At 32.0% G+C, this 18,684-nt stretch overlaps 1 protein-coding gene across 2 annotated transcripts in view; it reads right to left on the bottom strand.

Annotated features, from left to right (window-relative positions):
- The window catches only part of LOC106088403 (uncharacterized), a 103,315-nt gene extending 88,603 nt beyond the window's left edge, over positions 1–14,712 (bottom strand). Inside the window, exons 1-2 of one of the 2 annotated variants that reach the window (XM_059365018.1) lie at positions 14,546–14,712; positions 10,466–11,424 (exon numbers count right to left, since the gene is read on the bottom strand). The gene's annotated coding sequence lies outside the window, so the exon portion shown is untranslated. The remainder of the gene's footprint in view (positions 1–10,465; positions 11,425–14,545) is intronic. The other variant, XM_059365017.1, reaches the window with a different exon arrangement.
- Between the last annotated feature and the right edge of the window lie 3,972 nt (positions 14,713–18,684).

Genomic DNA, 18,684 nt, shown 5'->3' with positions numbered 1-18,684 from the left:
CAATAATTTAGAACGAATAAAGCATGAAAGTGTGCAAAAAAAAAATCCTCAAAAAAAAAAACAAAGGAGGACTTCATTCATCTAGCCGAGAATGTAAAGTAGCCTCAACCAACACTTCATTGGACAAATTGCTGGACAACAAAATTACAATAAGCATCATCACAAAAAAAATGCTCTGCATTCTTTTTTTGCCATTCTATGCTCAAAAAGAGAGAAAAAGTTATAAAAAAATAAAATCTCATAACAAAAAAAACTGATGCTGAACTGTATGTCAGTTTGTCAGTGTCACACAGTGTTGTTGTCAGAGGCTCTCTTCAACAGTAGCCAAATGACTAAATGCTGGACCAGCTTGTCAAGAGTGTCAGAATGAAGGACATTTTGGTGCTGTAGTAGGGTAGGCAAATGCACTTGAAGAAATTTATATAAGAAGAATAAAAAGAAAAACAAGTAAAAAAAGTTCGACCGGGCCGAAACTTGGGAACCCACCACCTGGATTATGCAAAAAATTTTTACAAAATAAATTTAGGGCATAATTTTATTCTACATACCAAACTTCTGTTAAAACAGCAAAAATTAAAGACCGGTTTACATGGGAGCTATATCAAGTTATAGACCAAATTGGTCAGTAACTGGCACAGTTACTAAAAGTCGTAACAGAAAACCACATGTGAAATTTCAGCCAAATCGGACAAAATTTGCGGCTTCTAAGGGCTCAAGAATTCAAATCGGGAGATCGCTTTATATGGAAGCTATATCAGGTTATAGACCGATTTCAACGGTACTTGGCACAGTTGTTGAAAATCATAACAGAAGACCACGTGGTAAAATTCAGACAAATCGGACACAAATTGCGGCTTCCAGAGGTTCAAGAAGTCAAATCGGTAGATAAGTTTATGTGGGAGCTATATCTGGTTCTTGACCGATTCGGACTGTACTTGGCACCGTTGTTGGAAGTCGTTACAGAAAACCGCATGCAAAATTTCAGCCAAATCGGACAAAAACTGCGGCTTTCAAGAGCTCAAGAAGTCAAATCGGGAGATCGGTTTATATGGAAGCTATATCAGGTTACAGACCGATTTCAACGGTACTTGGCACAGTTGTTGAAAATCATAACAGAAGACCACGTGCTAAAATTCAGATAAATCGGGCACAAATTGCGGCTTCCAAAGACTCAAGAAGTCAAATCGGTGGATCAGTTTATGTTGGAGCTATATCTGGTTCTTGACAGATTCAAATCATATTTGGCATGGGTGTTGGTAGTCATAACTCAAGTCTATGTTCCGAATTTCAGCCAAATCGGATAAAATTTGCGTCTTCTAAGGGCTCAAGAAGTTGCCCACCAAAGGTGACTTCAATCGGAGGCCAGTTTGGCCCATTGTGGTACCCTAGGGAGAGAAAGTGGAGAAAAAGAAAATGTGAGACCTCGTACTAGAGGTTGTACACGAATGAAAGAAAAAGACAGGAGGAATGGAGAAACCCGAGCGGGGGTGAAGAACCTTTAGTCCCTACGCAAGCACGGATCTACCTACGCCGGAGCCTGTGGCAAACCCTCCGTCGTAACCGTTCTGTTCCCTCAACAAACCTCAGGAGCGATACCAGAGGCACGTTTGCAAGTTCACCCAGATCACAGAAGAAACGGCTCCCCAGAAAGGAGAGCTTATGTCTCTGGAGACCCGGACAGGATCGCAGCAAGTGCTCAATAGTCTCCTCCTAATCCTCATCGAGGCACTCCTACAGAAGTTATTGTGCGGTATCACCATGCGCGCCGCCATGCGGTCCATGGCACAGTGTCCGGTTATGACCCCCTGTAAAAAAACTCATCGACCTCTTATCGATCGCCCCCTCCTGTCGACGACCGGACATCGCGCCTTCGCAATCCGACAACCATCTACGGTGTCCCACCTTGCCACCGACACCGCCCTGACCATCCCATTTACTGTGTTCAGTAGCTCGACAAATGGCACGTAGGCACGACCGATGATTGGTCCGCCCGGCGCAGACGAATCCCTTCTGGCGCACTCGTCCTCCCGCTCATTTCCTGGAATCTCCTCATGACCAGAAACCCATGTCAGCGTCACATCGTGGGCTCGGATCCTATCCAGAGATTCCAAACAATTCGCCACGCATCTCGACCCCACCATCATCGATCCCAAGGCTTGGAGCGCCACCATACTGTCCACCAAAATTAGAATAAAAACTTTTTCTCTGTGTATAAGCAACACTCGAGCAATTTTTTCCACATTTGTTGTAATAATTGAAAATATGGTGGTAGTGTGAGCTGTTTTTTTTTTTGTTGGAGAAAAAAAAAATAGAAAAATTTCCCAAAGGTTGGTATTGTGTCTAAAATACACTCAGAGAAAAATTTTTGAAAATTTGTGTTTGTCTTTAGAAAAACTAAATAATTTTTTCTCGGTGTGTCTTACATTTACTAATTATATAAAAACTAAAATTTGTTAAAGAATTTTTTCTCTCACAAATTTTAAAAAAAATTTTCTCTGTGTCCGGCGTACACTCAGAGAAATTTTTTGAAAATTTGATTTGTTCTTTGGTAGAACTAGAATGTTGTTGTAATAAGCCTAAATCTGCTGGTAGATTCAGCTGTTTTTTTTTTAGAGAAAAAAAATTCCAAAGAGTGTCTTTGTGTCTAAAATACACTCAGAGAAATATTTTTGAAAATTTGTGTTTGTTTGGAAAAACTAAAAAAAAATTTCTCGGTGTATCCTACATTTACTAATCTTATAAGAACTAAAGTTTGTTAAACACTTTTTTTTAAATTTCAAAGAATATTTCCTCTCTGTCTAAAGTACACTGAGAGAAATTTTTTGAAAATTTGTTTCGTTCTAGAATTTAGCTGTAATAAGCGAAAATCCGCTAGTAGATTAAACGGGTTTTTATTTTTGGAGGCAAAAATCCCACAAAGTGTCTTAGTGTCTAAAATACACTTAGCGAAATCTTTTTAAAAATGTGTGTGTTTGGTAAAACTAAAATATTTTTTCTCTGTTTCTTATGTTTACTTATCATATAAAAACAAAAGTTTGTTTAAAAAATGTTTCTTAAAAATTTCCAAAAAAAATTCCTTCTCTGTCTAAAGTACACTCAGAGAAATATTTTTTTTGAAAATTTTCTTTATTTCTTTGGTATAACTGGATTTTTTTTTAATTTTAACCTACATTTATTTATTATGTAAATCTGAAAAATGCTTAGAGAATACATTTTTTAAGAATTTCTAAAAATTGTACACTCAAAGATTTTTTGGATTTTTTTTTTAATTTCTTATAAAACTATCAAAGTTTTCTCCCAGTGTATCTTACATCTCTACTCCTAATGAAAATACTATAGTTTTACAAAATAAAATCCCCAAAGTAGTTTCGAGGCAATGAGCCGCCCTTAGGGCTTAAACAAAATCAGGATATTCTCACAGTTGCTTCTTTTCCCTTCTCTTTTTTTCTTTTGTGTTTATCGTTTTTTTACTCAGCTACTTAATGTCACAACGACAGACAAGCAAAGTACATGCTCAATTAAACTTGCATGTTGAGTAATGCAAAAAGTAGTAGTTAATGAGTTCCCCATTTTTTTGCACTCTTGCCAAAGATATAAAAGGACACAAAAAAAAGTATTTGTGTCAGATGAAAGGGATAAAAGGAAGGAGACTGCACTTTAACTTAAAAAACTAGTCAAGCAAAAATATTTGTTCCCACAAAAATTTCCTGAATGACAGCAAAATTGACACTTACTTTGGCTACAAATGAAATTACCTTAAGCTGTACTAAAAGCCAAACAAAAATTAAATGCTTCCGTTTAGCTTCTTTTTTTAAGGTATCGGTTACATGAAGTTTTGGCAAGGATACGGGTATGATGGTATGAATGTTACTGGCTTCTTTGGGCAGAGAATTCTCAGGAGAAGAAGAAGAAGGATGTTTCAAATATTTCAAGTGCAACATTCCCACGCTTGCTTAGATGAAGACACAAAAAGAGTGGGAAGTGTAAAGGAAAGGATGGGAAAATTCTTTTAAGGAACATATCTGCACCATAAAACAGTGTTTTCCAAAAAATAAAGTCAAAGTTTTGTGGTACAAACCTGAAAAAAATAACAAAAATCTTATATTGTGGCAAAATTTGGGTAAAAAACCGGAAAAAACTTATTCCCAAAATTTAAAAAAAAATCCCAATAATTTCCTCTAATTGTCAAAAATGTGGGGAAAACTGGAAATGTTACTGCTATAGAAATTTTTTAGACCTTTTAAAGCTTTTAAGCTATGCAGGAAGGTTTGTGTCAGGAAAAACCGCAAAAAACAGATTCCCAAAATGTTACCAAAAATTCCCGAATATTACCTTCAATGAAGAAATGTGTTTGGAATTTTTGAGTGGAGTCGATATTTCTCCCAATATTGTAGAAATTTTGATAAAAAATTGCAAAGTTTTAATTCCGAAAATTTTAACAAAAATCCCCAAAATTCCCCCAACTGGGGATATGTGTTTAATGAGTGAAACCCTTTAAAGTCTTATCTACATTTCTAAATGGGTAGTAAAACTTGTGATTAAAAAATGGCAAAAATAAAATTCCCAAAATTTTGATAATAATCCCCAAAAATTCCCTTAAATGGGAAAACATTTTCAGGAATATGAAGTATTGTTGATAATTGATATAAATTATGGTATAAATTGTGGTAAAAAAAACTGCATAAATCGAAATCCCAAAAAAACACAAAAAAACAGATTCCCAAAATTTTACCAAAAATTCCCAAAAGTTCCCTTTAACGAAGAAATGCTTTGAAATTGTTGATTTTTTTGAGTAGAATCGCTAAACCTCACATTGTAGTAACAATTTTGATAAGAGATTGCAAAAAACAAAATCCGAAAATTTTAGTAAAAATCGCCAAAATTCCCTTAACTGGGGAAATGTGTTTAATTAGTGGAAGTCGTTGAAGTCTTATCTACATTTCTCATTGTGTGGTAAAACTTGTGATAACAAATGGCAAAAAAATATATTGGCAAAAAAGTATGCGAATATAGTAAACATCCGTTTATGGTACAAATTGTGATAAAAAAACCAAAAAATTCGAATTCCCAAAAGTTTGGGAAAAATCCCCAAAAATTCCCTTAAATGGGAAAAACTGTGGGATTTTTAATATTATCGCTACTAAATTTCTCATGAACTTTCCATTAAGGGACAGGAGATACTTCTATCACATCAATGAGTGCAGTCCGTTTAAAGTTTAAGCTCAATGATAATGGGCCTCCTTATTTATGCTGAATCCTAATGTCGCATAGCGACACCACTTGGTAGAGAAGTTTTAACATGGCAGGATACCTCACAAATGTAGCCAGCATTAATAAGGGGATAACCACCGCTGACAATTTTTCTAATGTTCACGCGTGGATTTGAACCCAGGCGTTCGGCGTCAAAGGCGAATATGCCAACCTCTGCATGTTAGGTGGGATTATTTGGGGTAAGAAAATCGATTTCTCTAAATTTTTACACATATTCCCAAAAATTGCCATAAGTGAGGAAATATGTTTGAAAAAAGTAAAATTTTTAAGTATTTTCGATATTTCTCAATGTATGGTAAAATTTGTGTTAAAAAACTTGACAAAAATAGAATTCCTAAAATTATAATGAAAATCCCAAAAAAAAAACTATTTGTTGGAAAAACATTTTTGAAATGTGGCAATATGCAGTATTGTGGACACAGCTGAGATTGTGATGTAAATTGTGGTAAAAACTGAACAAATCGAGCTCCTAAAACTTTAGAAAAAATCCCCAAATTTCCCTTAACTGGGGAAAAATGTTTCAAGAAGTGTGATTTTCTTAATATTAGCATTGAAATTCCCATAAATAGGAAACATGTTTGGAATGTGAAAATATTGAGCTTTGTCGAAACATCTTGGATTGTGGTACAAATTGCAGTAAAGAACGGCAAAAATTTTATTCCCAAAAATGTTTACAAAAATCCCCAAAATTTCCTCAAATGGAGAAAAACGTTTTAAAAGCGGAGATTTTTTAATTACGTTTCATCCAATCTGCAGCTATGTTCCCAACTATAAACTATTTAAGACTTTAATACAAATTTAGGAAAAAATTGCAAAAATGTTGAATCCAAAATTTAAAAAAACTCCCAAAAATTATCTCTAATGGTGTTATATGTACGAAAGGTAAATATTTTTAATAACTTGGGTAGTGTTTCCACATTTTGCAGCTATTATGCTGGTAAAAACTTGCATAAATCGAATTCCCAAAATTTTTACAAAAATACCCAAAATCCCCTTGATGAGGAAAATGTGTTAGAAAGTTGGAATTTTGAAAAATTATCGACATTTTGCAGAATAAGTTCAAAATAACGGTAAACAATTGTAAAACAGAGAATCCCATAATTTTGGCAAAAATCCCCAAAATTCCCTCAAATGGAAAATATTTAGAAAAATCTTAGTTTCTTGATATTTTTGATATTTTGTATTGAAAAACTGCAAATATAAAATTTTTAAAGGAAATCCCAAAATTTTAATGAAAATCCCCAAAATTGCTTAAATGGGGAAAAATATTTGAAAAAAATGGGATTTTTTACATTTTTCATTATTTTTGTTCCATTTATGTTATGTCATCATGGGAAATTCTCAGTTTCACGATCTCTACCCATATCTTGATTATAATATGATCCCAACACTGACAGAGAATCTTTCTGCTCGTGCTACCAGCTTGATCATTAAAGCCAGAGGTGGATTGCTTGATCTGAATTCCAGGGCATTTCGAAGTAACACTACTGGCATATGTTCTATCTGTAACACAGATGAACCTGAAAATACTTTACATTTTATTGGAAAATGTCCTATTTTGAAAGAATTTAGGAAACTTTATTTTAACAAAATAAGTCTCGAAGAAAATGAAACATTAAACATACTAAATGGCACGAATCTTACCTCTCTGTACTCTTATTTAGAAAGCTGTATCAAATATAGAAAATTAATAATAAACTGTTTTGATGTTTGAAAATTATATAAATGATTAAATATTTTAACATGGCAAGCAGCATATGTGCTAAGCCATATATAGATTGTATGCTTAAGAATCAATATTATATACATGCATGTATTATTTTGTATTTCTTAATCAATCTATTAATAAATAATAAAATAATAATAATAATCATGGGAAATTCTGTAAAAAATCAACAAAATTCAAAATCCCAACATTTTAACACAAATCACCAAATTTGCCTTAAGTGAGAATTTCTTTTTGAGAACGTAGGATTTTTTTGGTGCTATCAATATTTCTTTAATTTTATTGCTAGTATGTTCAAACCTTTAGCAGCTGTGGTCAAAGACCTTGAAAAACTGCCTCCTTATAAAATTTTCACATTTTCCACATATGCCCCCGTCTATGCACAACATCTGCCTAGCAGATCATTTTTAATTCCCTACATATTTGCATGTGTTTACTTAAGGGGAAAAAACGGAAAAACAAGTCTTTCTGTCCAGTCTTTGATAGTTTTCTATTTTTAAAACCGGAAATGTATTACCAAAGATTCTTGTGTGTCCATTGACAGCTAGCATCTGTAAATACTGGAATTATAGTCTTGATTTGATTTCATTTCCATTTTCTCCAAAACAACAGAAATTCACTTTCCCCCTAGATACGTGTGTCTCAAAGTAATAAAGATCAGAACATATCCAGTTTCCCTATGTGTGAGTGTGGTTTTGAAAAAAAAAACAAATTTCACTACCTGCTCCACATGTAGCATAAGAAACATGTGCGCATGCTCACAGGTTCCCCTTGGTGAGCATATGAACAGACCAATGAAGAGAATGATGAGATGATCTCGTCTTGCTTTGCAGTTGGCAGGCATTCCACCCCAAAAAATCAGATCACAATGTGTGTGTGAAGAAGCATTTGTTTTATGAACAACTTCATAAGAACTCAAAGCAGCTAAGAAAACCTGCACCAAAGACGGCTGCTGTTGTCGCTGTCTTGTGTAGCTGCAGTCGCTGCATTAATTCAAGTGCAATGGAGGAATATGAAATATTTCCCACACTTGTAGTGATTGAGTGCAGTTTTTTTTCCTTAATGGTTTTTGCTTTCCTGCTTTAAACTGGGGGTTGCTAGTGCCAGGACAATGAGAATGGGTAGGCAATTCTGAGTTGTTTTGGTGGACCATACGTTTTCTTTGCTTCGTTTCAGCTTCTTTTGTGTCTTCATTTCCAATAACCTCTGCATTGAGTGTTTCATGTACTTGAAATGGTATGGCAACTAATGCATCTGTCACAAGGAGTTCATATTTTCGCCATAGCGAGTAGTGGAAGTTTTTTATTTTGCCTTATAAGCAAAATTTTTAGTTTAAATGGTCTCTTTTTGCCTGATGATGATTTGAGTTTAAAGGGCTGGCCGATTGGCCCCTTTCTTCTTCCATATGTTTTTGTGCGTAAAAATTGATTTGATTCTTTAAGGAGTTGACATTGATTTCCTTGGGTTACTTGGTGTATTACCAAGTAAAGGAAAAGAACATGTGGTGGGATAAGTTTTAGGGCAGATGGCAGCAGCAAGTGATATAAAGTGCAAGCAGATGGAAAATTGCAGAAAATTCTCAGAGAAGAGAGTTTTGTTATAAGAATTGAAAGTTTAAAAGAAACATTTTTTTGTAAAAAAAGACAAATAAAATAAACAAAATAAACCAAGTAAACGGGTGCTGAGTTCGGCCGCGCTGAATCTTATATACCCTCCACCATGGATCGCATTTGTCGAGATCTTTCCCGACATCTCATCTTAGGCAAAAAAAGGATAAAAGAAAAGATTTGCTCTGCTATTAGAGTGATATCAAGATATGGTCCGGTTTGGACCACAATTAAATTATATGTTGGAAACATGTGTAAAATGTCAGCTAATTCGAATAAGAATTGCGCCCTTTGGGGGCTCAAGAAGTAAAATAAAGAGATCGATTTATATGGGAGCTGTATTAAGAAATAGACTAATTCAGACCATAATAAACAAGTATGTTGATGGTCATGAGAGGATCCGTCGTAGATCCGAGCCTCTAGAGGGCGCAATTATTCATTTCATTCATTACATTCATTTCATAAATTTCATTAACTTCATTCATTTCATTCAATTAATTAATTTCATTCCATTTCATTAATTTCATTCATCTCATTCATCTCATTCATTTCATTCATTTCATTAATTTCATTAATTTCATTCATTTCATTCATTTCATTAATTTCATTAATTTCATTCATTACACTCATTACATTCATTTCATTCATTTCATTCATTTCATTCATTTCATTCATTTCATTCATTTCATTTATTTCATTCATTTCATTCATTTCATTCACATCATTCATTTCATTCATTTCATTCATTTCATTCATTTCATTCATTTCATACATTTCATACATTTCATTCATTTCATTCATTTCATTCATTTCATTCATTTCATTCATTTCATTCATTTCATTCATTTCATTCATTTCATTCATTTCATTCATTTCATTCATTTCATTCATTTCATTCATTTCATTCATTTCATTCATTTCATTCATTTCATTCATTTCATTCATTTCATTCATTTAATTCATTTCATTCATTTAATTCATTTCATTCATTTCATTCATTTCATTCATTTCATTCATTTCATTCATTTCATTCATTTCATTCATTTCATTCATTTCATTCATTTCATTCATTTCATTCATTTCATTCATTTCATTCATTTCATTCATTTCATTCATTTCATTCATTTCATTCATTTCATTCATTTAATTCATTTCATTCATTTCATTTATTTCATTTATTTCATTCATTTCATTCATTTCATTCATTTCATTCATTTCATTCATTTCATTCATTTCATTCATTTCATTCATTTCATTCATTTCATTCATTTCATTCATTTCATTCATTTCATTCATTTCATTCATTTCATTCATTTCATTCATTTCATTCATTTCATTCATTTCATTCATTTCATTCATTTCATTCATTTCATACACTTCATTCATTTCATACATTTCATTCATTTCATTCATTTCATTTCCTTCCATTGCATTCTATTTTCTTTCATTTTTATTTTATTTTATTTTGTTGTATTTTATTTTATTTTTATTCCACTTATTAATTATTAAATTTTTGTTTGTTTTTATTTTGTTTTAATACTTCCTAGCCTTAATTTTGATAAATGATGGAAAAACTTAACATAAAACCAGAAATCATTAAAACATTATTAGACAAACCTCAGAAAACTGAACGGAAATCAATATACTCAAGTTCAACACTAAATAACATTGATTGGCATTTGCTAATAATAACGCTGAATGCTGACCAAAGGAAGCCAAAATATAAAACCACCTTAAAAATATCAACTATGTATGTAAGAGCCCAGACATTTTTAATAACTAAAATTAACGAAAGTAAAAAACTCATATTTTCGGAGGAAGAAAAAACATAAATAAGCAAATATTGATCAATATAACCTACCTTGTTAGCTGGAATGTGTTTATGTTGACTATGGTGGCTCAGATGATGATGATGATGATAATGTCCGGCTGAAGATGAGCTTTTTCCGCTGCTTGGCTTGTTATTTAATCTGCTAAGCGAAAGTAATCCAATTAGCCGGTGCAAGCTGTCAGTCGCTCAAAACAACGGACAATTTTTGAATGCTTTTCTTCAACTGGCACAATAATATTCTTATATAAGTTTTGACGAATATGTTGAAGGTTTAAATTTTATCTTAAAAAACACTGATTTTTTTGCAGTTGATGATGATTATGATGGTTTTTGGTTTCACAACATTTATTAAAACTTAGGCATTAGCTTTAATTAGTTATTGCATAAAAATGTAAAGTTGCTTGAAGATGCAGTGAGGCATTTAACTAGGAGGATGGATGTTTTTGTTATAACTTTTTTTTATTACAAATCTCCGCAGCAAGGTCGTTGTTAAGTTTTCTTTTTTTATTATTTATTTTGTATGTTTTTTTTTTCTTCTTAAAAACAAGTTTATGTTGTGTTGCTTTAAATCCTATTGCATTCCATCTAAGTATGGCCTGTCATAGACTGTTTTAAACCATAAGCTATGATTATGCGCCGTTGCACCACATGGTGTTTTCGATACGCATGCGCACAAGAATGCTGCAGTTCAAGTCCACAGCTTACAGCACACAGGTGTGTTATTAAATGCACTTGTTTTCGTTGTTTTGTTTTTTCCCCTTCTTTCTCTCTTTTTTTGCCACTCTTATAGATCGTTTTGCAATATTACCGGTGCAAAAATAAATCCCATTGACATTCGATGGAGGGGAAATTAGTCATGCGTGACGTTGATGGTGTTTTTCAATCCATGAACTCTTATGGCATGGATAATGATTGCTGATGGCAGTTAAGAAAATATCCAATTTTTGAGTTTCTAAAGTTTTTAAGGTGTATGGAGATTTTTATTTAAACTGTAAAGAATTTAAGGGGTTTTGAAAAGATACTCAATAACTCATTGGAAGATCATGGTCTCTAAAACAAACAAATATTCTGGCAAAATTTTTCATGGAAGACAAGTAAGAGCGTGCTAAGTTCGGCCGGACCGAATTTTATATACCCTCCACCATGGATCGCATTTGTCGAGTTCTTTGAGCGGAATCTCTTTTTAGACAAACAAAAAATATTGAATAAGAACTGTTATATATCAAGTTACAGTCAGATTCGGACCATAAATGAATTGAATATTGAACATTGTAGAAGTCATTGTGTAATATTTCAGTTCATTCGAATTAGAAGTGCGCCTTGTAGGGGCTCAAGAAGCAAAATCGGGAGATAGGTTTATGTGGGAGCTGTATCAAGCTATTGATCGATTCAGACCATATTAGACAATTATGTTAAAGGTCATGAGGGAAGCCGTTGTACAAAATTTCAATTGGATAAGAATTGCGCCCATTAGTGGCTCAATAAGTCAAGCTTAAATATCGGTTTATATAGCAGCTATATCGGGTTATAGACCGATTTGAAGCATAGCTCTGTTGTTGGAACTCATAACGAAAAACGTCATGTCGAATTTCAGCCAAATCGGATGGTAATTGCGCCCTCCAGAGGCTCAAGAAGACAAGACCCCAGATCGGTTCATATGGCAGCTATATAGGGTTATGGGCCGATTTGAACCATGCTTAGCACAGTAACTGGAAGTCATAACAAGACAAGTCATGAACAATTTCTGCCAAATCGGATAAGAACTGCGCCCTCTAGTGGCTCAAGAAGTCAAACCAAGATCGGTTTATATGGCAGCTATACCAAGTTATTGACCGATTTGAACCATACTTAGCAGAATTCTTGGAGTCTTACTAAAACAAGTCATGCAAAATATTATCCAAATCGGATAAGAATTGCGCCCTCTAGTGGCAAATGAAGTCAAGATCCAAGATCGGTTTATATAGCAGCTATATCAAAACATGGACCCATATGGCCCATTTACAATCCCACCCGACCTACGCTAATAAAAAATATCTGTGCAAAATTTCAAGTGGCTAGCCTTACTTCTTCGAAAGTTAGCGTGCTTTCGACAGACGGACATACGGATGGGCATGGCTAGATCGACTTAAAATGTCATAACGATCAAGAATGTGTACACTTTATGGGGTCTTAAACGAATATTTCAAGGAGTTATAAACAGAATGACGAAATTAGTATACCCTCCCCATCCTATGATGGAGGGTATAAAAAAGTCCCATAAAAAAAATGTAGACAAAATTTATTTATACGGACAATTTCTAAGACATGAAGGGAATTGCGACTAAATTTCCTATAGACATAAAATTTTGACAGAAATTCCTATAGAATGGAAATTTTGGCCAAAGAAAACTTTGACAAAATTTTCCAAACCGTGTAATTTTCATAAGAATGAGATTTTGACAAAATTTCTTGTAGAAATGGCATTTTGACAAACTTTCCATAAAAATGAAATTTTTACCAAATTTCCCATCAAGAAGGCATTTTGACAAAAATTCCAATAAAAATGCAATTTGGACACAATTTTCCATAGATATGAAATTTTGAAAAAATTTTTTATAGTAATGAAATTTTCACAAAATTTCCTACCGAAATGAAATTTTCATAAAATTTTCAACCGAAATAAAATTTTTACAAAAATACCTTTCGAAATGACATTTTGAAAAAAATTTTGCACTAATTTCTAATTTTGACACAATTTTCTAGTTTTGACACAATTTTCTATAAAAATCAAATTTTGACAAATTTCCCCTTAAAATGAAATCAGGACAAAATTTCCCAAAGAATGAAATTATAAAAAAAATTTGAATGCAAATTAAATATTGACAAAATTTCCAATACAAATGAAATATTGACATAATTTCCCATGCGAATAAAATATTGACGAAATTTCCCATAAAAAATTTTTTTGACAAAATTTCCCTAAAAATTAAATTTTGACAGAAATTTCCCATAAAGATGAAATTTGAGAGAAATTTCCCCTAAATATAAAATTTTGACATAAATTTACCCTAAAGATGATATTGAGACAGAAATGTTCCATATAGATGAAATTTTGACTGAAATTTCCCATAAAGATGAAAATTTCATAGAAATTTCCCTAAATATTAAATTTTGGAAAATTTCCCATAAAATGAAATTTTAAAAAAATTTCCCACAAAAATAAAATTTTGACAAAATATCCAACTTAAATGAAATCTTGACAAAGTTTTCTATTAAAAGCAATTTTGTCAAAATTTCTTATAACAATAAAAGTATGTCTTAATTTCCTAAAGAAACGACATTATGATAGAATTTTCTATTGAAATGAAAATTTTCGCAAACATTTTTTAAAATTTTTTTGGTAGCCCTTGTTTTCCTTTGACAATACTTTGCTATGATACTTATTCTTATTCTTGGTACAAAAATATTTTTATAAGATCAATATAGTTAATCCAGCTTGGGTATGTATAATCCAGTTCATGAGAAATAAATGCTGAAACATTTGCAGCGGGAAAACCCCATAGAGACTGTGATCTTCAAATGTTTATTGATATCCATAAGTTGATGACGGCAGTAGTGATCAATTTTGTGTTCTTTTTTTAATTTTCAAATTATTGTTCTTTTATTTTTTAATTTGATGCTTTGCTTTTTTTTTGTAAAATTGTTTTGTTTGTTGAGCCACTTTTTGGGTTTATTTATTTTTTTTTGTAGAAACGTTTTGTTTGTTCACCCACTTTTTGAATTTAGTCTTTTGTTTTTGTGAAATATTTTTTTTTTATAATAATTTGTTTATATATTTCACTTTTTTTTATTTATTTTTTAATTTTCTGATTCAGTGTGGCTTCTTCATATATTTTTGATTTTTTTACTTGCATTTGTAACTCACTTAATTAAAAGAATTTTGTTTTTTTCCTTTATTTTCAAATCTCTATATTCTTACTATAATTAACATATAATTTTTTTATTATCATATAAAATTGTATGTTTTCTGTTTTTTTTTTAATTAATTTTTACTTTTCTTGCTTTTTATTTTTTTTTCTTGAATTTTTCTCATAATTGTTTATTATTATGTTTTTATTCTTAACTATTTACTCTTCATATATCTTTACTTCTTGTTTAATCTCCCTCTGGAACTATGCTTTTCATACAAACACTTCGCACGCTAGTGTGTATTTGTCTTGGTTAGTCGACTCTAGACGTTACGCTTTTCTTTCCGTTATTTTATAACTCATAAACCGTCTCGTAAATCCATCAGTAAACAACTAAATCCAAAAATGCTAAAACAGATCCATACTAAGGCCTCTTAGGTCTAGAAATCATACGCTGAGTACACACCAGACCGAAAACACACAGCAAACTCTCTTAGGTATGCTCACGAGCTCATAACTCAATTGCAGTTGCCCGCACAAGCAATAAGCACTCATAACAAAGCCTGAGTAAATAGAAGGCATGCAAAATATTCACTCAAAACAACCCAAGAATATGCTGCGCTGCAACAACAAGCACTTACCAGAACAACAATAGACCACAACACATTCCAATGCATAACAAACCGGCATTTGTAAAACAGGAAGAGAGGGAGAGAGAGAGAGAGAGAAAGAGAAAAAACTCAATCTGGCTTTTCGAGTGGTCAATCTGCAGTAGGGTTGCCTCAAAAAAAAAAAAAAAAATAAACTGAATTGAAATAAAATAAAATAAAATGAAATAAAATAAAATAAAATAAAATAAAATAAAATAATATAAAATAAAATAAAATAAAATAAAATAAAATAAAATAAAATAAAATAAAATAAAATAAAATAAAATAAAATAAAATAAAATAATATGAAAAAAATTAAATTAAATAAAATAAAGTAAAATAAAATAAAATAGAATAGAATAGAATAGAATAGAATAGAATAAAATAAAATAAAATAAAATCAAATACAAAAAATATAATAAAATAATATAAATTAAAATAAAAATCAAGTAAAAAGGCGTTAAGTTAAGCCGCGCCGAAAATAAAATAAAATAAAATAAAATAAAATAAAATAAAATAAAATAAAATAAAACAAAATAAAATAAAATAAAATAAAATAAAATAAAATAAGATAAAATAAAATAAAATAAAATAAAATAAAATAAAATAAAATAAAATAAAATAAAATAAAATAAAATAAAATAAAATAAAATAAAATAAAATAAAATAAAATAAAATAAAATAAAATAAAATAAAATAAAACAAAATAAAATAAAATAAAATAATATGAAAAAAATTAAATTAAATAAAATAAAGTAAAATAAAATAAAATAGAATAGAATAGAATAGAATAGAATAAAATAAAATAAAATAAAATCAAATACAAAAAATATAATAAAATAATATAAATTAAAATAAAATCAAGTAAAAAGGCGTTAAGTTAAGCCGCGCCGAACTTTGGATACCCACCACCTCGGGTAAGTATGTAAACCACCTTTCATTAAACTTCACCGCAATTTGATGAAATTGCATACCTTATGTCCCATAGCAGTTACATCGAAATAGGATCCGATTTGCACCAAATACTAATACTAATAAGTACAAGTCACTGTTCAATTGTATATAATAAACTATTGGTCTTTTTAGTAGCTATGTCTAAAAATAAACCGATCTGAACCATACACAACATTGGTATCAAAAAGCCTAACATAAGTCAATGTGTCAAATTTTAGTTAAATCTGATTATAAATGCGCTTTTTTTTGGGGCCAAACTTTGAAACGAGATATTGGTCTATAAGGCAGCAATATACAAAACTTGATCGATCTAGACCAAATAGCAGATATATGTGGAGTGGCTTAACTTAATTCTCTGTCCAAAATTTCTGGAACATCGGAAAATCAATGCGCCTTTTATGGGCCCAAAACATTAAATCGAGAGATCGGTCTATATGGCAGGTATATACAAATCTGGACCGATCTGAGTGAAATTGAAGAAGGATGTCCAAGGGCCTAACACAACTCACTATCCCAAATTGCGGCGACATCGGACACAAATTGCGCTTTTTATGGCCCCAAAACCTAAAACCGACAGATCGGTTTATAAGGCAGCTATATCCAAATCTGGACCGATCTGAGCCGAATTGACGAAGGACGTCAAATGAGCTAAGACAACTCACTGTTTCAAATTTCAGCAAAATCGGATAATAAATGTGGCTTTTATGGGCCTAAGACCCTAAATTTGAGGATCGGTCTATATGGCAGCTATATCTAAATCTTTACCGATCTAAGCCAAAATGATGAAGGACGTTGAACGACCTAAGACAACTCACTGTCTCAAATTTCAGCAAAATCGGATAATAAATGTGGCTTTTATGGTCCTAAGACCCTAAATCGGAGGATCGGTCTATATGGCAGCTATAGCCAAATCTGAACCGATGTAAGCCAAATTGAAGAAGGACGTTGAAAGACCTAAGACAACTCACTGTTTCAAATTTCAGCAAAATCGGATAATAAATGTGGCTTTTATGGGCCTTAGATCCTAAATCGGCGGATCGGTCTATATGGGGGCTATATCAAGATATAGTCCGATATAGCCGATCTTCGAACTTAACCTGCATATGGACGAAAGAAGAATCTGTGCAAAGTTTCAGCTCAATATCTCTATTTTTAAAGACTGTAGCGTGATTTCAACAGACAGACGGGCGGACATGTCTAGATCGTCTTAGATTTTTACGCTGATCAAGAATATATATACTTTATAGGGTCGGAAATGGATATTTCGATGTGTTGCAAACGGAATGACAAAATGAATATACCCCCATCCTTCGGTGGTGGGTATAAAAATAGAGTGAAATCTCGTTTGTGGCAACCCTCGTAATTTCTCTTAGCTCATTCTCTTTCCAATAACAAATCTTTTGATACTATCGGATATTGTTTTTCTCTTCATCTCATTGACATCTCTTTCACTCATTACGGGTTTTTGAGCCCACATATTTTTGTAGTTTTAAAATCTCTTCAAGCTGCGTTTTATTGAATACTTGAGCGAGCTATAGTTAATGGGCCATCATTAACTATTTCTGTTCATTGACCGCTTAACATTTTCCACAAAAAAATGAAAAAAAACGAACATATGAAGAAAATGATACAGCAGCATATAAAAGTCTAAGTCTGTGAAAAAATTGCTATAGATTAACTATCGTGAAGTGCAGTAGACTAAAGTGTAATGAACTTGGCCTCTCTATGATTAGCGATGGAAATTTGGTCATTTTCCTTGGTTGTTGAGCATGCCATAGTCTGTTGCTTATAAATATTTCTTTCTTTCTTTAAAGTTTGCTGAACTAGTTTTTTTTATATTTGCTGATTAAAATAAACTAATTGAAGTTATTGTAAGACTTAAAACAATTAAGTCGAAAGTTTTAGGTACCATAATTAAAATTTGTTAAACATGTTAATAATAAACGATTTTTCTCAAAAATTTGTCTTAATTATATTTTGAAAAAAATTAAAAAAAAAAACAATGATTTTACAAGAATATGTTAAAATTTTAGTTTTATCTTGTCGGGGTGAATTTGTTTGTCTTTATTTGTTTGTCGGTTTATTTGTTAGTTCCGTATAGACTCAAAAACGGCTGAACCGTTTACCTTGCAATTTTTAAAGATTATGTAGTTTGGTCTAAAAGGAAACATAGACTACATAATTTTTTTATATCGGAAGGGGGGCGAACCCTGCCCCTTACCCCAAAAGTACTATCCAAAAATAAGACTCAAATGAAAGGTATTCAGAAGTATAGTTAGAATTTCATATTAAATATTGGGTCCCAGTCATTGGGGGCTGCCCCAACCCTAAAACATCTTAAAATATGTTTATTGGACGAGAATGACAATATGGGACTCCAATGAAAGGTATTCTGGAGTAGATTACGAATATAGTCAGGAAAAAGGAATAGGCTTTATAATTTGTCTATATCGCAAGGGGGCGGAACCTCCCCCGTTACCCCGAAAACAACACCCAAAATTAAAAGTGGACCGATAAGGACAATATGGATATCAAATAAAAGGTACTGAAGAGTAGAATGCGAATATGGTGTTGAAATTTGGGTCCAAGTACCAAGGAAGTCGTCCCTACCCCAAAACTTCTAAAAGCAGACAAATTGAACGTTCATATCAATATGGGGCTGAAATAAAAGGTATTTGGGAGTAGGTTACGAACCAGGCATACAAAATCAGATCGAAGTGTCGGGGTCATCCTACCCCCCAAAAACGCCCCAAATGGG

Source organism: Stomoxys calcitrans, chromosome 3 (assembly GCF_963082655.1).
Source record: "Stomoxys calcitrans chromosome 3, idStoCalc2.1, whole genome shotgun sequence".
Taxonomy (NCBI): domain Eukaryota; kingdom Metazoa; phylum Arthropoda; class Insecta; order Diptera; family Muscidae; genus Stomoxys; species Stomoxys calcitrans.
The sequence above is the reverse complement of the archived record's forward strand: the minus strand, read 5'-3'. Positions and strand labels throughout refer to the sequence as shown.